Source organism: Macrotis lagotis, chromosome 1, assembly GCF_037893015.1.
Source record: "Macrotis lagotis isolate mMagLag1 chromosome 1, bilby.v1.9.chrom.fasta, whole genome shotgun sequence".
In the NCBI taxonomy this organism is placed as follows: domain Eukaryota; kingdom Metazoa; phylum Chordata; class Mammalia; order Peramelemorphia; family Peramelidae; genus Macrotis; species Macrotis lagotis.
The window spans coordinates 596,591,975-596,599,275 of record NC_133658.1 but is presented as its reverse complement, the minus strand read 5'-3'; the positions used below and the strand labels follow the sequence as shown (position 1 = coordinate 596,599,275).

The window sequence follows — 7,301 nt, the reverse complement described above, 5'->3', positions numbered from 1 at the left end:
ACCTAGAATAAGAACCCCAGTGATTTAATCAGAATTTGGTCTCAGTTTGAAGAAATCTCTTCTGAATTTTTGGAATCTGAGTGTAAAATTTAAATAAAAAATGTGTTTTACAATTACTCAAGGAAGGGGGTTGCGGTTAGGAGGGTACTAATTAAGAACAATGAAGAGAATAATATATTCTATTTATATAGAATGAATAGTCTAATATGCTAAATATACCAGCACCTCCTGAAACACATAATACTCTCTCCTTTGTGCAAACAGACTGGAAACTCACTAGTCTCTGTGGGAAATAGCTGAGAACAGCTGGAACAAATGTTCTCTTTGCCACTGAATTATAAATCACACCTGTCGAGAGTAAAACATTCAGTCCCAGCACTCAAGCAATAGATTTTTAAGGAGCCTTCCCATTTATCAGTTCAACTATTGATTACCTGTGAAAGGTTGTTGAATCGAAGGGATAATGAATGGGGGAGTTGATCTCTAACATGCTAGGTTAAGTGTGTTCATAAGTTTTCCTCCAGGAACTTGAGAATATTTAAAGATGCCCCAAAGCATTAAGGAACTCATAATATATGTAACCACTTAGGTGCTGGTTCCTGATTACTAATAACAAGTGTGTTAAGTGGGAATGGAAGATTAATTAAACACAGCAAGTCTAGTTACACATCCAGTTTTCTGTTGAACCTTGGGACACCATGCATTTAAATTAAGATATTGCTTTGAGAGGAGGCGCCATGCTGCCGGACGAGGACAATGGCAACAGGGAGGCACTGAGCCGGGGGATGATCCTCAATAGAACCTACTAGAGGCTACATGAAAAAATCCTAGGCATAATAAAGAAAATGGTGAAATAGGTTGTTCTAAGGAAATAAGATGGATCCCTGTTCAGTTGGAGTTCAGCTTCGTGCTACCAATGAATGCCATAAGACATACTATATTCAACATACTGGCTTCAAGACTTTGCAAGAATTGTCATCAAATGATGTGCTTTTACTTCAGCTTAGAACCAGAATGACCTGCTCTGGAAACAATACAATTTGCTTCCATCATGCAAAAATTTACATTAATCAAGTTGAAGACTTGCAAAAGTCTTGTTGTGATCCATTTAATATACACAAAAAGCTTGCAAAGAAAAATTTGCATGCGATTGACTTAGATGATGCCACTTTCCCAAGTACCAAGTTTGGAAGACAGCTTGTACCTGGTTGGAAGCTTTGTCCAAAATGCACACAGATAATCAATGGAAGTGGGGATGTTGAATCCGAAGACCGCCAAAAAAGGAAAGCTGATTCAGACGAAAGGACTGCAAAAGCCCTGCGGTCCTTGCAGTTTGCAAATCCAGGAAAGCAAACTGAATTTACTCCAGAAACTGGTAAGAGAAAAAAAAGGCAGCAAACCAAGGCAACCAATTCAGACAGGCAAGTGATTCCACCAAAGAGCAAAGTCTATGACAGTTAGGGCCTTCTGATACTGAGTGGAATGGATCTCTGCGACTGCCTTGATGAAGATTGCCTGGGTTGTTTCTACGCATGTCCCAATTGTGGCTATAACAAGTGTGGAGCCGAGTGTCACTATGACAGAAAATGGCTTTATGAGCAGATTGAAATCGAAGGAGGGGAGATTATTCATAATATGCATGCTGGGTAAATTGAAAGGGTGAATGAGCTACTCTTATTTCCTTATAAGCTCTAAAATTCTACTGTAGATATAGTCAGAATTCATGCATGATAAAAAATTGAAAAAAATGGTATTACGTGAGTGTTTTGTGTTAGATGTTTCAGAATTCATTGTTTTGTGTACATTTTAGATGGACTTTTTAAAAAAAGCTTTAGTTTATTGTGGATAAATAAGCAAGTACAGTATTTTGGAACAGTGCTTGACACCATACAAGGAGAATGAGTCTTTTTGTACAACTAGGAACCATTTTGGCATCAGTCACTAAATTAGGGGAAAAATCTTGAAAACACTTTATCAGATTACATTCCCTTTGAGTAAAGAATCAAAAGAAAATAGAATTATTTTTAAAGACTACCCTAAGGATTCTTGCTCCTTTCTATCCAGTTTTTGGTCAAATTAGAGTCTTAATATTTTAAAATTTAAATAGTCGTCCACTAAGTTCTGAACCAATGTAGCCCACTTAATTTTAAGCACCTGGCCTGACCTACTTTGAGCTACAATAATACTCTGTGATGTACATTCAGTTGTTTGCACAACCTCTCTCTTCTCCCCACCTCCCACTCCCAGTCCTTTTCCAATTCAAACCAAATGAGTCTCTTCACCGAACAGAATCTAGATTTCCTGTCCTATCAAGAATTGTGTCTGTTGATACTTAAGATTTGTCTTCCTGTAATCTTTCAAAACTTACAGCAGTACATTCCTTAGGTATAGACAAAAATTAGATTTTTTTAGAAGAGATATTTTTTCAGAATAGTATATCTGAAATCTCAAGTCATAAATTGCCTTCATAATTAGCATTGCATTTCAAACATTTATACAAATTTTGAAAGGTGACAGTTTTATTATCTCACTATCTTACTTTCATTGGTTTCTTCTACAGATTGAGCTTTTAAGAGCCTGCCTACCAAAGGACTCTTGACTTTAAAGAGTTCTATAAGAAATGTAATTCTTACACTGTTACAAAATTTGCAAGCCTGTTGAGATTTGGTGCATTTTTAAAGGGTGAATCCACAAGTCCATTTCCTGTTCTTTGCTTAAAGTAGGAGTACTAATGGAACCTTCAGGTCCTTTTTATGTTGCTGCTAGCCTTTTCAAGAGACCTAGCTATAAAGCAGATGCTCATGCTTAATTCCGTTCTATATGATTGTGATAGAGAAGTCAGTGTTAACATGCTCAAAAGTTGAAATAGAAATGTAACATCGAGATTTTTGTGGTTTTGACATCACAAGTTCATTTGCACTTTTGCATCCTTAAGTTGAAAGACTGGTTTTTGTATTTTTATTTGACTTCTTCGGTTTTAATGTTAATTAATAGCTGTACTTCGGCAGTTAATATATTGGTAGAATCTAGTATTAGAGAATCCATTGTAATCCCCAAGTCCTTCATGAGACTTTGCATATTAGGGCCCACAGTCCATCATAATTTTGTTCTGTTGATGTGGGCATGTTCAATTTTGTTGAGACAATCCTTTTTAGCATTTGTGTACAAGTCCTCACTTTCTAATTTCTATTCTGCTGAGCATAGTGTTTATATGAGTAAAATAAGTACTATACACATAGGTATTGTATTTTGTTAGGAGTATATTAAATGTTAAAATATTTTAAGATTGTTGTATACTTCAGGAGGGAGGTGTTGAGTTCTTCCTAGGTGAAGGCTGCAGAAGATTTGTCAGTGTAGTGAAGAGAAACTGGAAGTAGTTATGATGATTTGCAGAGAAAAGAATTACTTTGGTGGGTACAGCTATTGTTCAGGAAGAACTAATTGAAAATTGTCTTCATTATCTCATTTGTATGGGTACTTTATCCATTATAAAGATTCTATACATTCTATCTTCTTTGTGCACTTTGTCTCTTCCACATAGTGTCTAAACTATACCATTAACACTAAAGGCATTAAATACAGTAGGAGCAGTATTTTCTTTGTTAGGCTACTTTAAGATATGTAAAACATTTTTGGGGGCCCAATATAGTGCCCTTGTCCCTTTGTAGTTTTCCTTTACCTACATTTTACTTTATGTAAAAGTAGCTTAATTTTGATTATATTGTAATATTTTGGCTTTGTTTGAATTTTCTAAGTTTTTGATAACAGAATACCACTGAACTATTAGAGCAATTCTGGTTTCCTTTTATAGTTACTTTGCTAAAGGCATTTTGTTCTGTTAAAGTTTGTTTGTAATTTGTTTTTTGCTGAACTACTGGAATTGAAAGAAATAAACCAAACTTCTCATCCGAAAAAAAAAAGATATTGCTTTGAATTAGGAGGCAATACCCCAGAGAAAAGCATCTAATAGTGGTGAAGTTTTCATTGAGGGTCTAAAGTAGAAAAGAAGCCTAGAGTAGAAAAGGCCATTAGACCTAAAGATGTGTGTTCTTATTCATTTCTCTGAACTTCTAGAGATTTTCTCCTAACAGGTTATAGATTCACCTCTAAATGCTAGTTTATTTATCTATAATACGAAAGGACTAGTCTGGATATTAAATAAGGTCTCTTCCAGTTCTTACATTCTAGGATTTTTTTTCCTAAGCAAACTTCTTAGGTCGGCATATTATGTTCTTCATAATCTGATTCCAGGCTACTTTTCCTTCTATCTCACATTCATAACAGCCGTACAAACTTACTTATTCTTCCCCAAGTTTGAGAAATTTAGTATATTTACTATATTTAGTATATATTTGTTATTATAAATATTACTATATTTAGTATATTTTATATTTACTAAGTTTGGTATACTATCTCCCAATTCTAAATATTGACATCTCCCATGCCTAAAATGTTCTCCATTCTCTTATGTATATCTCAGAGTCTGGCTTTCTTCAAAGTGAATCAGAACTAACCACTCCCACTAAATTACTCTCTCCAAAAATATTAGTGATCTCCTAGTGGTCAAATCTAATGGTTGTTTTTTTTATTCCCACTTTTATCAATCACTCTTCATCTTTTGATATTGTTGATTGCCTTTTCCTTTATATTCTCTACTCTCTGGATTTTTGGATGCACTCTGTCCTGGCTGCCCTCTTACTTATCTGAACATTCTTCAGTCTCCTTTGGTGCATTCTCAACCAGTTCACTCACTCATCAAATATTCAAATAAATTTCCCATCCCTTGGAATATTCCCCCCCAAAAGGGTAGGTCACAAATCCCATACAACAGTTCATACTAACTGTTGTTCATATTGTCCTCCCATAAGTTTATCACTGGAAGCTGGTAAACTTATTTTATACCAAAGGACTATATTTCTCCTGATAAAAAGCAAATCAGTGTAAAATTATACAGGAGCTATCCCTTTCCACTTTAGCACATGACTGACCCTTTTACTTTTGCATCCATACATTTTCTAAATGGTAGCCTTTATTTTTGTTTTTTTTCAAATTTATGTGATGAAATCACCAAAATTTCAACTTTTTCTACTCTATTATGTCCTACATGGTTATTTAGGAAAATATGCCATAATTCTAGAAATGCTAATTCTAGAAAAAAGGTTGGACTAAATAAATTAAAGGCATAAACAATAAGTACAAAAAGATTTTGACATTTACATTTGTAAATATGATGACTTTCTTAGAAAATCTGAGAGAACCAAAAAATAATCAAATTGAGACAAAAACAGTACAAAAGAACACAACATAAACCGAAAAATGATTAGCATTTCTATATAATACTTTAAAAATTTAATTAATTTATTTTCATCCATATGCACATGTATATTTTTAAGTTACAAATTTTCTTTCCATCCTTCCTTCCTATCCCCCCCTCCCAACCATCAGGCTACCATTTTACATTCATATTTTGATAAACATGTTTACAGATTAGTAATTTTTGGTATGAGTAATTAGGTTAAAGGGAAATAGGTGAAAAAGTGATAATTTTTATAAAGTGTTCATCAGATTCTGAAGGGTTTCCATAGCCAGTCTAATAGAGTTGTCCCAGCTCTCTGGACTGCTGAGAGGAGTTGCTTCCATCAAGGTTGTTCATCTCACAATGTTTGTTGTTAAAGTGTACAATGTTCTCTTGGTTCTACTCCCTTCACTCAGCATCCTGTAATTCATTCTATGCTTCTCTACAGTTTGACCATTTATGATTTCTTATAGAGCAATAAATTCCACAGTATTCATATACTGTACCTTGTTTAGTCATTCCTCAATTGATGGACATGCCCTCAATTTCCAGTTTTGGAACATCTGGATTTTTTCCCTTTTTTATAATTTCTTCTGACTATAGACCTAGAATTGGAATTGCTAGGTCAAAAGATATAGATTTATTGTTCTTTGGGCATAGTTCCATATTGCTCTCCAGAAAAGTTGGATCTGTTCACAATTTCAATTCTATATAGTACTAAAAAAAAGAAAAATGAAATTCTTAGAAATATAAATTTCCTTCAAAACAATGTCAAATTCCAACAGATATCTAGAAATTCACCTACTAATAACAAAAGAGACACAATGTGTAGGACATAAGATACATAATTATAAAATTCCATTTATAAAAATAAAGACTCTTAGAAAGTCATTGCTACTATAAGGCCATAGTAATATAATGAAAATGACTTACTATAACTTACTATCCATTTTAATTTACAGATGGGTTTATAAATTCACCAAGGAGGAATTTCATAGAATTAGACAAAATAATTATATTTTTTTAAATTATCTGAAATCCCTGATGTCAAATAGTTCTAACTAGGGAAACAACACAAAAAAGGAGAATAGATGCAAAACAGGAGTACTTTCATTAGAAAAAGCTCTTTGTCTTTAACTAATAAATAATTAATGATGCCAAGGTACTAAAATTAGGAGGGATTGGGGAATATTTCCAGTAAAGGATAGAAAGGTCAATAGCAGAGAGGAAGAAGGAGAATATTCCAGGCAGAGGTGAATAATAGAAAATGACTAGAGCTGAGAGAGAGGGAATGTGTTTTGTTCATGGAATAACCAGTGTCACAAGATGGAAGAGTATATGTTGGTGAATAAGGAGTGAGAAAACCAGAAAGATAGGAATGTTTTAGATTATGAAGGGCATGGAATACCCAAAAGAATATTTTGTATTTTATCTTGTAGTAATAAGAGAAGCAGAGTTTATTACGCAAAGTCCTGGAGAGTTAGAGGAGATGTGAGATGATTTAACTTGTGCTTTAGGAAAATCACTTTAGTGACTGAATAGAGGATGGATTAAAGTGAAGAGAGACTAGAATATGTAAGACCCATAAGCAGGTTATTGCAAAAATAATGATATGGGGTGATGAGGGTAGAACTAGAGGGGTGGCAGTGCCAGAAGAGAGAACGGAACATATTCAAAAGATATGAGAAAGGGGAAATTGACAGGTCTTCACAATGAAATTAATATAGAGTGAGGATAAGAGATAGTAAAGTGCCAAGCATGACTCCTTTGTTGTGAGCCTGAAGAACCGGGATGTTGGTGTTGCCTTGTATAGTGGTGGATAATGTAGTAAGGGAAAGGGTTTGAGGCAAAAGATAATGAGTTTTGTTTTGAACTTATTGAATTTAAGATGTCAACTGATATAAGATTAGAGGTCAGTAGAAATATTTTATGTGCATATATTTATAATCTCTTTTTGTCCCTAAGATTCTATTTCACATCATCAGTTGACTATTGGATATTTCAT

At 34.0% G+C, this 7,301-nt stretch overlaps 1 pseudogene; it reads left to right on the top strand.

Annotated features, from left to right (window-relative positions):
* Positions 1–876: 876 nt before the first annotated feature.
* LOC141521769 (ARL14 effector protein pseudogene) lies at positions 877–1,650 on the top strand (annotated as a pseudogene).
* Positions 1,651–7,301: the final 5,651 nt, after the last annotated feature.